Source organism: Ranitomeya variabilis, chromosome 5, assembly GCF_051348905.1.
Source record: "Ranitomeya variabilis isolate aRanVar5 chromosome 5, aRanVar5.hap1, whole genome shotgun sequence".
Lineage (NCBI taxonomy): Eukaryota > Metazoa > Chordata > Amphibia > Anura > Dendrobatidae > Ranitomeya > Ranitomeya variabilis.
Window position 1 is genome coordinate 168,852,528 of NC_135236.1, and position 16,108 is coordinate 168,868,635.

Consider the following 16,108-nt stretch of genomic DNA (forward strand, 5'->3'; position numbering starts at 1 on the left):
GCCGCCTGGTTAGTCCTGTTACCAATTTTGAACTGCATTTAGCCCACTTTATTATTTGGGCCTATATCTGTGTTTCCTCCTCATCCTGCCCATTGCCCAGCCAGTGCTAGATGAGTCTTGTGGTACATTGACCCAGACCACTACATTCCCCTTGCACGCTACACAGCCACAATCTGACCCTGCTGAAAGTCAGGTTCCCCTTCCCGCATACTATACCACCTTACACAGGGACAAAGAGGAAGGTGCAGATGAAAGTGCAGGTTCCTTCATCAGGTGGGGGGGCATACTCGTTGGCGACATCACTGGCACAGGGCCCCTCAGAGTATGCAAAAGTGTCCCTGCTGGTGGGAGGCGCCCCCGCCGTGCAAACACACCGCCGTACTTTGAGGGGCCCTGTGCCAGGGCCAATGCGAACGAGTGGGCCCCCCTGCTTGCTCAGGATCACAGCACTTGCAAAGTTGAAATACTTATCTCTCACTGCTCCACCGCCGTGACGTAGTCCACGTTTCCTGGGCCCACTAAAAAATTGAACCAGCCCTACCCCCCACAACTTTAGCCAAATGACCCCAATTTCCAATGCCTAACTATTATTATAAAGTAAATTAAGATTGACAAGCTTCAGTAACAAGAATGGATGTTTTTACCATTACAATGGGCACTGTAGGTGTTTTCCTGGCCTCCACTCACTGCCGACTATGCTTCCCCATTAACTTGCATTGGGTTTCGTGTTTCGGTCGATCCCCGACTCTTGGCAATAATCGGACGATTACACTCGACTCGACTTTTGACAAAGTCGATGCTAAAAAAGTGAAAGTCGCTCAACCCTAGCCGCTACAACTGAGGACGATCCAGGTTCTGTGGTCCTGCTCCAGGTTCTGTGTTGAAAATAAATTAAAAATATTACTAAAAAATAAAAATTAATTAATTTAGTAAAAACGTTACACATGGCCAAGGATACAGTTTATAGTAATACAACACAAAAGATACTCATGTTCGCTGAGCAATCGTAGGCCTCAGGAAAGACAGCACGAGATGGTATTTGTATTTTGTGACCATTTGAGCAGCACCACATTGAACCCGAATCTCCTCTCTCATATCCTTATTGAATCGATCTTTCATCGAATGCCAACGGACTTCTACTCTCTTCACTGTGAAGGGGAAAGAAAAATAAATAAATTGTTAAACAAGGCACCTACATTTACAGGTTCACTGAAGCATCAGACCACATTGCAATACTTACGAAAATCCTTTCTGTCTTGTGGGGTGGCAACAGCAATCTGGCCACTTCTTCTCAATCGTTAGTGGGAATGATGACGATCACGGGTGTCTCACAACGCTAATGGCTCTTGCACAAGAGGAATCAGTTGGTCATTGTCAATGAAGGGTTTACCTTCCTGACGTTGTGAAAACTATACATCAAAGAAACAAAAAATAATGCAAAAAATAAATTATAAGTCATATAGTTTTAAAGATACAAAACTTAAACCAAATTCAATTACAACTATGATAATGAAAAGACTACTTACACCCCGTCTTTCCTCCACAGGAACTTGAGCCCGACAACCCTGGGAAGATTAATTTCCACTCAACTGCTCCTGTTCTTCCGCACTGGAAGGTTCCTCTAAAGAAAATACATGATTTACCACATGTGTAGTATTGACAGTCAATACACACCAATTAGTATAGCAAATGTGATTAAATAATCAGGGTCAGATCCACTATGGGAAGCATTCTGGTCTTCACTAGAGGACATGTTGGAGTAGCAGGAAGCAGTCAAGTGAAACACTAAATAACATAACAGAAAGAACAGATAAGAAAAATTGAATTTGTAGCCAAAAAAAGGCAAAATTAACCCCTTTACCCCCAAGGGTGGTTTGCACGTTAATGACCGGGCCAATTTTTACAATTCTGACCACTGTCACTTTATGAGGCTATAACTCTGGAACGCTTCAACGCATCCTGGTGATTCTGACATTGTTTTCTCATGACATATTGTACTTCATGATAGTGGTAAAATTTCTTTGATATTACCTGCGTTTATTTGTGAAAAAAATGGAAATTTGGCGAAAATTTTGAAAATTTCGCAATTTTCCAACTTTGAATTAAATTAATTAAATCACAGAGATATGTCACACAAAATACTTAATAAGTAACATTTTCCACATGTCTACTTTACATCAGCATAATTTTGGAACCAACATTTTTTTTGTTAGGGAGTTATAAGGGTTAAAAGTTGACCAGCAATTTCTCATTTTTACAACACCATCTTTTTAGGGACCACATCTCTTTTAAAGTAATTTTGAGGGGTCTATATGATAGAAAATGACCAAGTGTGACACCATTCTAAAAACTGCACCCCTCAACGTGCTCAAAACCACATTCAAGAAGTTTATTAACCCTTCAGGTGTTTCACAGGAATTTTTGGAATGTTTAAATAAAAATGAACATTTAACTTTTTTTCACAAAAAAATTATTCAGCTCCAATTTGTTTTATTTTACCAAGGGTAACAGGAGAAAATGGACCCCAAAAAGTGTTGTAGAATTTGTCCTGAGTAAGCTGATACCCAATATGTGGGGGTAAACCACTGTTTGGGCGCATGGCAGAGCTCGGAAGCGAAGGAGCGCCATTTGACTTTTCAATGCAAAATTGACTGGAATTGAGATGGGACGCCATGTTGCGTTTGGAGAGCCCCTGATGTGCCTAAACATTGAAACCCCCCCACAAGTGACACCATTTTGGAAAGTAGACCCCCTAAGGAACTTATCTAGATGTGTGGTGAGCACTTTGACCCATTAAGTGATTTACAGAAGTTTATAATGCAGAGCCGTAAAAATAAAAAATCATATTTTTTCACAAAAATGATCTTTTTGCCCCAAATTTTTTATTTTCCCAAGGGTAACAGGAGTAATTGGACCCCAAAAGTTGTTGTCCAATGTGTCCTGAGTATGCCGATACCCCATATGTTGGGGTAAACCCCTGTTTGGGTGCACGGAAGAGCTCAGAAGGGAAGGAGCACTGTTTTACTTTTTCAACTCAGAATTGGCTGGAATTGAGATCGGACGCCATGTCGCGTTTGGAGAGCCCCTGATGTGCCTAAACAGTGGAAACCCCCCAATTATAACTGAAACCCTAATCCAAACACATCCCTAACCCTAATCCCAACTGTAACCCTAAAAACACCCCTAACCCTGACCCCTAACCCAAATCCTAACCCTATTCCCAACCGTAAATGTAATCCAAACCTTAACCCTAACTTTAGCCCCAACCCTATCCCTAACTTTAGCCCCAACCCTAACTGTAGTCTTAACCCTAGACCCAACCCTAACCCTAACCCTTGCCCTAACCCTAACCCTAGCCCTAACCCTTACCATAGCCATAACCCTAACCCTAGCCCTAACCCTAACCCTAGCCCAAACCCCAGCCCTAGCCCTAACCCCAACCCTAGCCCTAACCCTAGCCCTAACCCTAACCCTAGCCCTAACCCTAATGGGAAAATGGAAATAAATATATTTTTTTAATTTTTTTATTTTTCGCTAACTAAGGGGGTGAAGAAGGGGCTTTGATTTACTTTTATAGGGGGATTTTAGCGGATTTTTATGATTGGCAGCTGTCACACACTGAAAGACGCTTTTTATTGCAAAAAATATTTTTTGCGTTACCACATTTTGAGACCTATAATTTTTCCATATTTTGGTCCACAGAGTCATGTGAGGTCTTGTTTTTTGCGGGACTAGTTGACGTTATTATTGGCAACATTTTCGGGCACGTGACTTTTTTTGATCGCTTTTTATTCTGATTTTTGTGAGGCAGAATGACCAAAAACCAGCTATTCATTAATTTCTTTTGGGGGAGGCGTTTATACCGTTCCGCGTTTGGTAAAATGGATAAAGCAGTTTTATTCTTCGGGTCAGTACAATTACAGCGATACCTCATTTATATCTTTTTTTATGTTTTGGCGCTTTTATACGATAAAAACTATTTTATAGAAAAAATAATTATTTTTGCATCGCTTTATTCTGAGGACTATAACTTTTTAATTTTTTCTTTGATGATGCTGTATGGCAGCTCGTTTCTTGCGGGAAAAGATGACGTTTTCAGTGGTACCATGGTTATTTATATCCGTCTTTTTGATCGGGTGTTATTCCACTTTTTGTTTGGCGGTATAATAATAAAGCGTTGTTTTTTGGTTTTTTTTGCGGTGTTCACTGAAGGGGTTAACTAGTGGGACAGTTTTATAGGTCGGGTCATTACGGACGCGGCGATACTAAATATGTGCACTTTTAGTTTTTTTTTATTTAGATAAAGAAATGTATTTGTAGGAACAATATATATATATATATATATATATACATATATATATATATATATTTTTTTTACACATGTGACTATTTTTTTTACACTATAACATTGCCCCGGGGGGGGGGGGCATCATGTAATAGTGTAAGATCGCTGATCTGACACTTTGCTGTGCACTGTGTCAGATCAGTGATCTGACGTGCACAGCTCCAGGCTTCCCGGTGCCTGCTCTGAGCAGGGGCTGTGAAGCCACCTCCCTGCAGGACCCGGATGCCGCGGCCATTTTGGATCCAGGCCTGCTGCAGGGAGAAGGAGGTAAGAGACCCTCGGAGCAACGTGATCACATCGCGTTGATCCGGGGGTCTCAGGGAAGCACGCAGGGAGCCCCCTCCCTGCGCGATGCTTCTCTATACCGCCGGAACACTGAGATCATGTTTGATCGCAGTGTGCCGGGGGTTAATGTGCCGGGGGCGGTCCTTGACCACTCCTGGCACATAGTGCCGGATGTCAGCTGCGATAGTCAGCTGACACCCAGCCGCGATCGGCCGCGCTCCCCCTGGGAGCGCGGCCGATCACATATGACATACTATCCCGTCGGTGGTCATACGGGCCAACCCCAACTCGACGGGATAGTACGTCTAATGTCAGAAAGGGATTAAAAACACAGTGGACGCCAAGACTTACATTGCAGCAAGTAGTCCAACAGCACAGCAGTTAAGCTGCACAGAAATCGGGAAGCAGCACAGCACCGGGACAGAAAACACTGGGACAGCAGTACCACACTGGGACAGGAGAAATCAGGGCCAGTACCACACCACCGGACAGGAGAAATCTGTGACAGTAGAAATCTGTGACAGGAGCACCGCACAGTCTGCAAGGAACAGAAAGCAAAACATAAGACACAAAGTAACGAAGAGATTGAGACTGGACCGAGTGTGAGACTGGGCCAAGCAACATAGTAATTGAAAAGTACAGACACTCATACTTACATTACACAGCAACTGTGAGGGCCAGTACCACACCACAAGACAGGAGAAACCAGGGCCAGTACCACACCACCGCACAGGAGAAATCAGGGCCAGTACCAGACCACTGAACAGGAGAACATCAGGGCCAGTACCACACCACCGGACAGCAGTAATCAGGCGAGTACCACACCACCGGACAGGAGAAATCTGTGACAGGACCACCCCACCGGACAGGAGAAATCAGGGCCAGTACCACACCACTAGACAGGAGAAATGAGGGCCAGTACCACATCACCGGACAGGAGGAATCCATGACAGGACCACACCACCGGACAGGAGGAATCAGGGCCAGTACCACACCACAGGACAGGAGAAATCAAGGCCAGTACCACTTATTCGGACAGGAGAAATCTGTGACAGGACCACACCACTGGACAGCAGAAATCAGGGCCAGTACTACACCACCGGACAGGAGAAATCGCGGCCAGTACCACACCACCAGACAGGAGAAACGTGTGACAGGACCACACCACCGGTCAGGAGAAATCAGGGCAAGTACCACACCACCGGACAGGAGAAATCAGGGCCATTACCACACCACCGGACAGGAGAAATCCGTGACAGGACCACACCACCGAACAGGAGAAATCTGGGCTAGTATCACACCACCGGACAGGAGAAATCCGTGAAAGGCGCACCCCACAGTCTACAAGGAACAGAAAGCAAAACAAAATACACAAAGTGACGAAGAGTGTGAGACTGGGCAGAGTGTGAGACTGGGCTGAGCAACATAGTAATTGAAAAGTACAGACACTTAAACTTACATTACGTAGCAGCTGCGAGGGCCAATACCACACCACCACACAGGAGAAATTAGGGCCAGTACTACACCACGGGACAGGAGACATCCGTGACAGGACCACACCACCAGACAGAAGAAGTCAGGGCCAGTACCACACCACCAGACAGGAGAAATTAGGGCCAGTACTACACCACCGGACAGGAGACATCCATGACATGACCACACCACCGAACAAGAGAAATCAGGGCTAGTATCACACCACTGGAAAGGAGAAATCCGTGACACGTGCACCCCACTGTCTACAAGGAACAGAAAGCAAAACATAAGACACAAAGTGACGAAGAGTGTGAGACTTGGTCGAGCAACATAGTAATTGAAAAGCACAGACACTCATACTTACATTACGTAGCAGCTGCGATGGCCAGTACCACACTACTGGATAGAAGAAATCAGGGCCAGTACCACACCACCGAACAGGAGAAATCCGTGACAGGACCACAGCACCGGACAGGAGAAATCAGGGCCAGTACCACACCACTGGACAGGAGAAATCTGTGACAGGACCACACCACAGAACAGGAGAAATCAGGGTTAGTATCACACCACCGGACAGGAGAAATCCATGACAGGAGCACTGCACAGTCTACAAGGAACAGAAAGCAAAACATAAGACACAAAGTGACGAAGAGTTTGAGACTGAACAAGGTGTGAGATTTGGCCGAGCAACCTAATAATTGAAAAGTACAGGCACTCATACTTACATTACACAGCAGCTGCGCGGGCCAGTACCAAACCACTAGACAGGAGAAATCAGGGCCAGTACCACACCACCGGACAGGAGAAATCAGGGTCAGTATCACCCCACAGGACAGGAGAAATCTGTTACAGGTCCACACCACCGGACAGGAGAAATCAAGGCCAGCACCATACCACCGGATATGAGAAATCCGTTACAGGACCACACCCCCGGACAGGAGAAATCAGGGCTAGTACAACACCACCGGACAGGAGATATCCATGACAGGTCCATACCACCAGACAGGAGAAATCAGGGCCAGTACCACACCACTGAACAGGAGAAATCAGTGTTGGAGCACCCCACAGTCTACAAGGAACAGAAAGCAAAACATAAGACACAAAGTGATGAAGAGTTTGAGACTGGACAAAGTGTGAGACTGGGCCGAGTGTTGTGAATTCCGTTCTTGGGCTCCCTCCTGTGGTTATGAATGGTACTTTTGTGAGTTCTGCCCTTGGGCTCCCTCTGGTGGTTTTGAGTGGAACTGCTGTTCCTTGAGGTTCTGCAGCAGCTGCTTTCACTAATCGGCTCCACTGGCCTTGCTATGTAACTTGGCTCTGGTCTGTAGTCCATGCCAGCTGTCAATGTCTCAGGGTGGATTCAGTTTTCTCCTTGGATATTTCTCATGGCCTGTCCATTTCAGCAAAAGATAAATTCTTGCTAGTTCGTTGTTAGTCCATCTGCTTTGGACTTTATTGCTCAGCTCATGTCGTGTTTCTTTTTGTCCAGCTTGTCATTATGATATATTCAGGCTAGCTGGAAGCTCTGGGGAAGCAGATTTGCACCTCCACACCGTGAGTCGGTGTGGAGATCATTTTGTAAACTCTGTGTGGATTTTTGGTTTTTAATACTGACCGCACAGTATCCTTTCCTATTTCTGTCTATCTAGATTAGAAATTGGCCTCCTTTGCTAAAATCTGTTTTCATTTCTGTGTATGTCATTTCCCTCTCTACTCACAGTCAATATATGTGGGGGGCTATCTTTCCTTTTGGGAATTTCTCTGAGGCAAGATAGTTTTCTGTTTCCATCTTAAGGGGTAGTTAGTTCTTAGGCCGTGACGAGGCGTCTAGGGAGAGTTAGGAACGTCCCACGGCTATTTCTAGTGTTGGTGTTAGGAGTAGGGTTTGCGGTCAGTAAAGTTACCACCTCCTCAGAGCTTGTCCCATGTTTCGTTTTACCCACCAGGTCATATCAGTGCTTCTCCGTAACCATCAGGTCATAACAGCCGAGCAACCTAATAATTGAAAAGTACAGACACTCATACTTAAATTACACAGCAGCTGCGCGGGCCAGTACCAAACCACTAGACAGGAGAAATCAGGGCCACTACCACACCACCGGACAGGAGAAATCAGGGCCAATACCGCACCACCAGACAGGAGAAATCCGTGACAGGACCACACCACCGGACAGGAGACATCAGGGCCAGTATCACCCCACAGGACAGGAGAAATCTGTGACAGGTCCACACCACCGGACAGGAGACATCAGGGCCAGTATCACCCCACAGGACAGGAGAAATCCGTGACAGGACCACACCACCGGACAGGAGAAATTAGGGCTAGTACAACACCACCGGACAGGAGAAATCCATGACAGGACCATACCACCAGACAGGAGAAATCAGGGCCAGTACCACACCACCAAACAGGAGAAATCTGTGACAGGAGCACCCACAGTCTACAAGGAACAGAAAGCAAAACATAAGACACAAAGTGACGAAGAGTGTGAGAGTGGGCAGAGTGTGAAACTGTGCCAAGCAACATAGTAATTGAAAAGTACAGACACTCATACTTACATTATGTAGCAGCTGCGAGGGCCAGTACCACACCACCGGACAGGAGAAATCAGGGCCAGTACCACACCAACGGACAGGAGAAATCCGTGACAGGACCATATGACCGGAAAGGAGAAATCAGGGCCAGTATCACCCCACCGGACAGGAGAAATCAGGGACAGTACCATACCACCGGACAGGAGAAATCAGGGCCAGTACCATACCACCGGACAGGAGAAATCAGGGCCAGTACCACACCACCGGACAGGAGAAATCCGTGACAGGAGCACCCCACAGTCTACAAGGAGCAGAAAGCAAAACATAAGACACAAAGTGACGAAGAGTGTGAGACTGGGCAGAGTCTGAGACTGGGCCGAGCAACATAGTAATTGAAAAGTACAGACACTCATACTTACATTACGCAGCAACTGTGAGGGCCAGTACCACACCACAAGACAGGAGAAACCAGGGCCAGTACCACACAGGAGAAATCAGGGCCAGTACCAGACCACTGAACAGGAGAACATCAGGGCCAGTACCACACCACCGGACAGGAGAAATCAGGGCCAGTACCACACCATCGGAGAGGAGAAATCCGTGACAGGACACCACCGGACAGGAGAAATCAGGGCCAGTACCACACCACCGGACAGCAGTAATCAGGCGAGTACCACACCACCGGACAGGAGAAATCTGTGACAGGACCACCCCACCGGACAGGAGAAATCAGGGCCAGTACCACACCACTAGACAGGAGAAATGAGGGCCAGTACCACATCACCGGACAGGAGGAATCCATGAGAGGACCACACCACCGGACAGGAGGAATCAGGGCCAGTACCACACCACAGGACAGGAGAAATCAGGGCCAGTACCACTTATTCGGACAGGAGAAATCTGTGACAGGACCACACCACTGGACAGCAGAAATGAGGGCCAGTACTACACCACCGGACAGGAGAAATCACAGCCAGTACCACACCACCAGACAGGAGAAATGCGTGACAGGACCACAGGGCCAGTACCCAGACAGGAGAAATCAGGGCTAGTACCACACCACCGGACAGGAGAAATCCGTGACAGGACCACACCACCAGACAGGAGAAATCAGGTCCAGTACCACACCACCGAACAGGAGAAATCCGTGACAGGAGCATCCCACAGTCTACAAGGAACAGAAAGCAAAACATAAGACACAAAGTGACCAAGAGTGTGAGACTGGGCAGAGCAACATAGTAACTGAAAAGTACAGACACAATACTCATACCACCATTACTCCCCAGCAACATGCCCACTGTCTTGGGGTCATACTTGATTCCGAGCCTTCATTCACAGCCACATCCGAGCACTGGCTTGCTCTTGTTATCTGCACCTGAAAAACATTTCTAGAATTCGACCCTTTCTTACTTTCGACTCTGCAAAAACTCTCACTGTTTCTCTTATTCATTCTCGTCTGGACTATTGTAAATCTCTACTTACCGGTCTCCCACTTACCAAATGCTCCCCTCTCCAATCCGTCTTGAATGCTCCAGCCAGGATCATATTCCTCACCAATCGTTACACCGATGCCTCTACCTTGTGCCAGTCATTACACTGGTTACCCATCCACTCTAGAATCCAGTACAAACTTATTACCTTCACCCACAAAGCACTCCATGGCTCAGCAACACCCTACATCTCCTCTCTTATCTCAGTCTACCACCCTACCCTTGCCCTCTATTCTGCTAATGACCTGAAGTTAGTGTGGCGCCCCTAGGGGTATTTGCCACAAAAATAGTTGTTGACACCAAATACAAATATTAAAATAGCAAGACTGCACTACCATCTCCGACCAGAAGAGGGAGCTCCAGAGACTCCCCTTGATCTATTCTGGTCTGAGAAAAGGACTGGCAGTTGGGCTGAGGAGCTGAAAGTGAGAGGTCGTATAACTGAACTCCTAACAGCCCTATGACAGATTATAGGCTCGTAATACCCATAGTAGGAAAAGAAGAGTAGAGAAAAAGGACATTGTGAGAACCGGGTAGCAATAATCACTACCCATAATAGGCGCAGAGACGGATACCGGATCCGTGGCTATATTCATTACATATAATACAGCAACCGGAAGGACGTGAAGTGATATCAGCTTCACCAGGGTAAGACGCAGCAACAGACACAGAGTTCAGCGGTACTCCCAGAGGGGGTAAGCCGACAAAAAGGACTAGGGTTGTCCGTCGAACCAGAGCATAGAAGAGACAGATTGGGCCGGCAGTCAGTTCACATACAGCAGCAGGGCCATACAGAAACTGCGCATAATAAGAGGTGGAAATCCTGACAGGGTCAAAGTAATTTCAGAGTTCTTATACAGACTCCGGTGACAGTGTTGGTCACAAATCCTTTTTTGTTGAAGTAAACTGGTTAAACGTTTCAGCGCCTCAGTCTTTCATTTGGACAATAGCCATCAATCCAGGATCGGGGTCATCACAGCTGAGAGGACCTGCTGCTGATCAAGTAAGTGTCTGTTCTTTCATGATATCCCATACACTGTGCATCGCCTGAGGCCACAGCACCTGGTCAAGCCACTAGTGACATCCCCCTCAAGAGACGGACCTCATTGATCTGGTGCTGGGTACCTCGGTCTCCCGGGCGTCACAACTGGCGTCACGAACAGGATCGGGCCAGCCCGTACACCGGGTATTGTGTGCCGTAATTGGAGTCTGAAACTGTGAAATTTGGATGAAAAATCTTGGAAATTGACTTTGTTAAAGAAAATCCCGTTCCCCATTGAAAACTATTGAAAGTGACTTTTCTCCACTGGTTATAATGGGGTAAAAATGGCCGCCATCCCCTGATGTAATCATCTCATAACCGTTAAGCACAAAACTGTTAATCGAGCTACGTCATTACCCAAGCCCCAGTCTAACTGAAAAACTTCAAAATCCACCATCACAGAGCGTGTGGCAGTTAGAGGCAGCAGGGGGCATGTCATTGTCATCCTGCTGCACAGAGGAACGAATCTACATTATCTAGACGGAAGCTGGGACTGGAGGGGTCTGGATTAACTAAGGGGAGAAATCGGCAGTGTGAGGGTGAGTGATCCAATGTCTATTGTAATCCCACCAAAAACAGAAATGCTGGTATGGTGTAGAGCGGCCATTGGTACTAAAGGACGAGACTATCAAGCCTTAATAGAACCAGCGTACACCGACAGCAGGCCCACTATACTCACGGCACGAGGGGTGGTCGAGGTACACCGGGGACGGGTGCCGGTATGACTTTTGAACTGTGGAGAGGAAGAGGTCACTTTGCCAAGGTACGCTACAGTGGCAAAGTTATATACTGTTGACAACAATGCCATCACAACCGTTGAGCCCTTAGAATCGACCTGTCAGGTGGAAAATAACGGCTCAGATGGAGAATCGGAGGATTGGTGCCAACAGCTAGACGTGGGTGTAGATTCAACACCTACCTATCAAAGACAAGGGGTGTATAGATTAGTGACGGAATATGAACAGGTCTTCAGTAAACACCCATTAGACTTTGGATGGATAGAAGGGGTGGAACATACAATCCCCACCGGTGACCATCCCCCGATAAAAGAAAGATGTAGACCCATACCGCCCGCTCACTATCAATGCGCGAAGGACATGCTGAGAGAGATGAAACAGGCCGGGGTAATAAGAGATAGTTGTAGCCCTTGGGCGGCCCCTCTGGTGATTGTCAAAAAAAAGGACGGAACCATGAGAATGTGCGTAGACTACCGGCGGATTAATAACATCACCCATAAAGACGCCTATCCCTTGCCTAGGATAGAAGAGTCCTTGACTGCTTTGAAATCTGCTAATTATTTTTCCACCTTAGACTTAACAAGCGGGTATTGGCAAGTCCCTGTGGCTGAAAGAGATAAAGAAAAAACGGCATTCACCACACCAATGGGTCTAAGCGAATTTAATCGCATGCCGTTCGGACTCTGCAACGCATCCGGTACTTTCCAGCGACTGATGGAATGTTGCCTCGGACACAAGAACTTCGAGACCGTCCTCCTCTACCTTTATGATGTGATCGTCTACTCAAAGACTTACGAACAGCACTTAACAGACCTGGTAGAGGTGTTCGAAGCCTTATCCAAGTATGGTATGAAAATCAAACCATCCAAATGTCACCTTCTCAAGCCAAAGGTACAATACTTAGGGCACATCGTGAGTTCGGAGGGAGTAGCACCGGATCCCGAGAAAATAACTGCCATAAGGGATTGGCCAAGACCTACCAACGTAAAAGAAGTGAGGCAATTCTTGGGATTAGTGGGTTACTATCGTAGATTTATAAAAGGATTTACCAAATTGGCAGCGCCCTTGCAAGATACTTTGATAGGGCAGACGAAGAAACCTTCAAACCGAAACCCTCCTTTTCAGTGGAACGACGAAAGAGAAGACTCCTTTGAACAACTAAAGAAGGCACTAACCGGAGAAGAAGTTCTGGCATACCCGGATTACCATCAACCTTTCATCCTCTACACCGATGCCAGTAATGTGGGATTGGGAGCGGTGCTGTCACAAAAGCAAGAAGGTCGGGAGAAAGTCATCGCCTTTGCAAGTAGAAAACTCCGGCCTACTGAAAGAAATTCTGAAAATTATAGCTCCTTCAAATTGGAGCTACTGGCAGTAGTTTGGGCTGTGACTGAATGTTTCAAACACTATTTGACCGGTGCAGAATTTATTGTCTATACTGACAACAATCCATTGACCCACCTAGACACGGCTAAATTAGGTGCGTTAGAACAGCGATGGATATCCCGGTTATCTAATTACAACTTCGTGATCAAGTATCGAGCAGGTCGCAAAAATGGAAATGCCGATGCCCTATCCCGGATGCCACACTTGAGAGATGTAGAAGAAGAAACGGGGGAGCTTGAAGAAATTGAACTACCAGCCTTTCATCAGCCCAAGGTAAAACATCATCAGTCAAATACCTATCAGAAACAACAAGAAGTGAATTTTAATCCGTTAGCACACCATAGATGGGCTGACACCCAAGATAGCAATCCGGCTGTGAAGCTAGTGAAGGAACTATTGACTGAGCAAAGTGCATATCCCGATGAGGATGCCCCAGAAGAGACACATCAACTCTGGAAAGAGAGAGGCAAAATGTTCCTGTATCAAGGGAAACTCTGTAGAAGATACACCAATCCGAAAACACATGAATTGGTTTGGCAGATTATCGTGCCTAAACAAGATGTGAGGATGGTCCTCGAGGCTTACCACAATGGTGCTGGTCACTTTGGTTGGAAAAAGCTAGAAGTACTTCTGAGAGAAAGATTTTATTGGGTCGGGATGAGAAAATCAATCGAACAGTGGTGTAGAAACTGTGGCCCGTGCAACCTCAGAAGGAACGATCAAAAGAGCCAAAGAGCACCACTGCAGCCCATAATCACCAAACAACCACTTGAACTGGTAGCCATGGACCACGTGAAGTTGACACCGAGCCGGTCTGGTTACGTCTATGCCTTGACCATCGTGGATCATTATTCGCGCTTCTTGGTAGTAGTACCTGTAAAAGATCTGACTGCAAAAACAGCGGCCAAAGCGTTCCAAACGTACTTTTGTAGACCCCATGGATATCCGGAACAGGTTCTCACTGACCAGGGTACAGCCTTTGAATCAGAGATCTTCAGAGAATTCTGTAATATGTATGGTTGCAAAAAGATCCGGACGATGGCCTATCATCCGCAAACAAACGGCTTATGTGAGAAGATGAACCATATTGTGATAGACCTACTAAAGACTTTACCTGAAACGGAAAGGAATCAATGGCCAGAGAAATTGCCTGACTTGGTGGATCTGTATAATCATGTCCCGGTGAGCTCTACCAACTGCACCCCAGCTTATCTTATGCGTGCAAGACCCGGCCAATTGCCAATCGATCTACAAATGGGCATTCTGAAACCAGACGCAGAAGTTCAAGACTCCAATTGGGATGTCGTACGGCAAAAGCAGTATCGCCAAGTACAAGAGAGTGTGGAAAGAAGCCTCCAGCAAACCAGAGAAAGACAAGAGCGAACTTTCAACCAGAATGCTCTAGCAACTCCATTAAGACCGGGTGACCAAGTACTCAAGAGGAATCGTCGAACCAATAAACTGGATAATCAGTGGGAAGCCGTACCCTACACAGTTTTACCAACAAGAATGGATAATCCTAAAATGTGTCTCATTAGCAAAAATGGAGGTTTAACATCTGTACTAGTGTCAAGAGACAATCTTAAATTATGTCCGGAAGTGTTGAAAGAGCCAGAAGTTGTCCAGCCAGAATCAGAAGTTATTCAACCCATACAGGTTCAACCAGTAAAGGAAAAAGAGGAGGAAATGTATCACACCTGTATAGGAGACTTTCCCAAAACCCTACTAACATACCATGCTGCAGTAGTGGTTCCCATGGTGGCCTTTTATCCAACACCGAACCCAATATTAGAAGTCCCAAGACAGGAAGAGGCTGACCCTGTACTACAAGAGGTTCCAGGTCAGGAAGAACAGATTCCTGATCAGAGTGATCCCATTCACGGTGGACTTGCCAACCCCATAGTGGTGGAATTATCTTTAGCAGAGAGGGCAGATACTATATCCGCAGTAGACAGTAGTACACCACATAAAGAGACACCGCTATTACGTAGATCCCAGCGTAGTACCCAGGGTCAATTACCGGCCAGGTATGCGGATTACCAACTATAAGACTATAGTCATTGTTATCGTTCTGTAACGTTTAAGCCCAGTACCTACAGAGACTTACCTGTATGAACTTCTTGCATATTCTTGAACTTTTTATCAGCCCGGAAACACTAACTCAAAGCTCCGGAAAGACTGCTTTGTGAACTTTGCTTCCTAGTACCTTCAAGGATAGAACTGTATTAATGGACACTATTTGAAGTGACTTTTTACAGAATTCCATTTTTTTTTGTTTCTTTGAGTGGTTTTTGTAACTTTTCATTTTTAAGACTCTGTACATATCAATTGTTATTTCAAAATGTTATCGTCCCACAGTCCCGGAGTACTGTTCTTAACTAAGGGGGAATGTGGCGCCCCTAGGGGTATTTGCCACAAAAATAGTTGTTGACACCAAATACAAATATTAAAATAGCAAGACTGCACTACCATCTCCGACCAGAAGAGGGAGCTCCAGAGACTCCCCTTGATCTATTCTGGTCTGAGAAAAGGACTGGCAGTTGGGCTGAGGAGCTGAAAGTGAGAGGTCGTATAACTGAACTCCTAACAGCCCTATGACGGATTATAGGCCCGTAATACCCATAGTAGGAAAAGAAGAGTAGAGAAAAAGGACATTGTGAGAACCGGGTAGCAATAATCACTACCCATAATAGGCGCAGAGACGGATACCGGATCCGTGGCTATATTCATTACATATAATACAGCAACCGGAAGGACGTGAAGTGATATCAGCTTCACCAGGGTAAGACGCAGCAACAGACACAGAGTTCAGCGG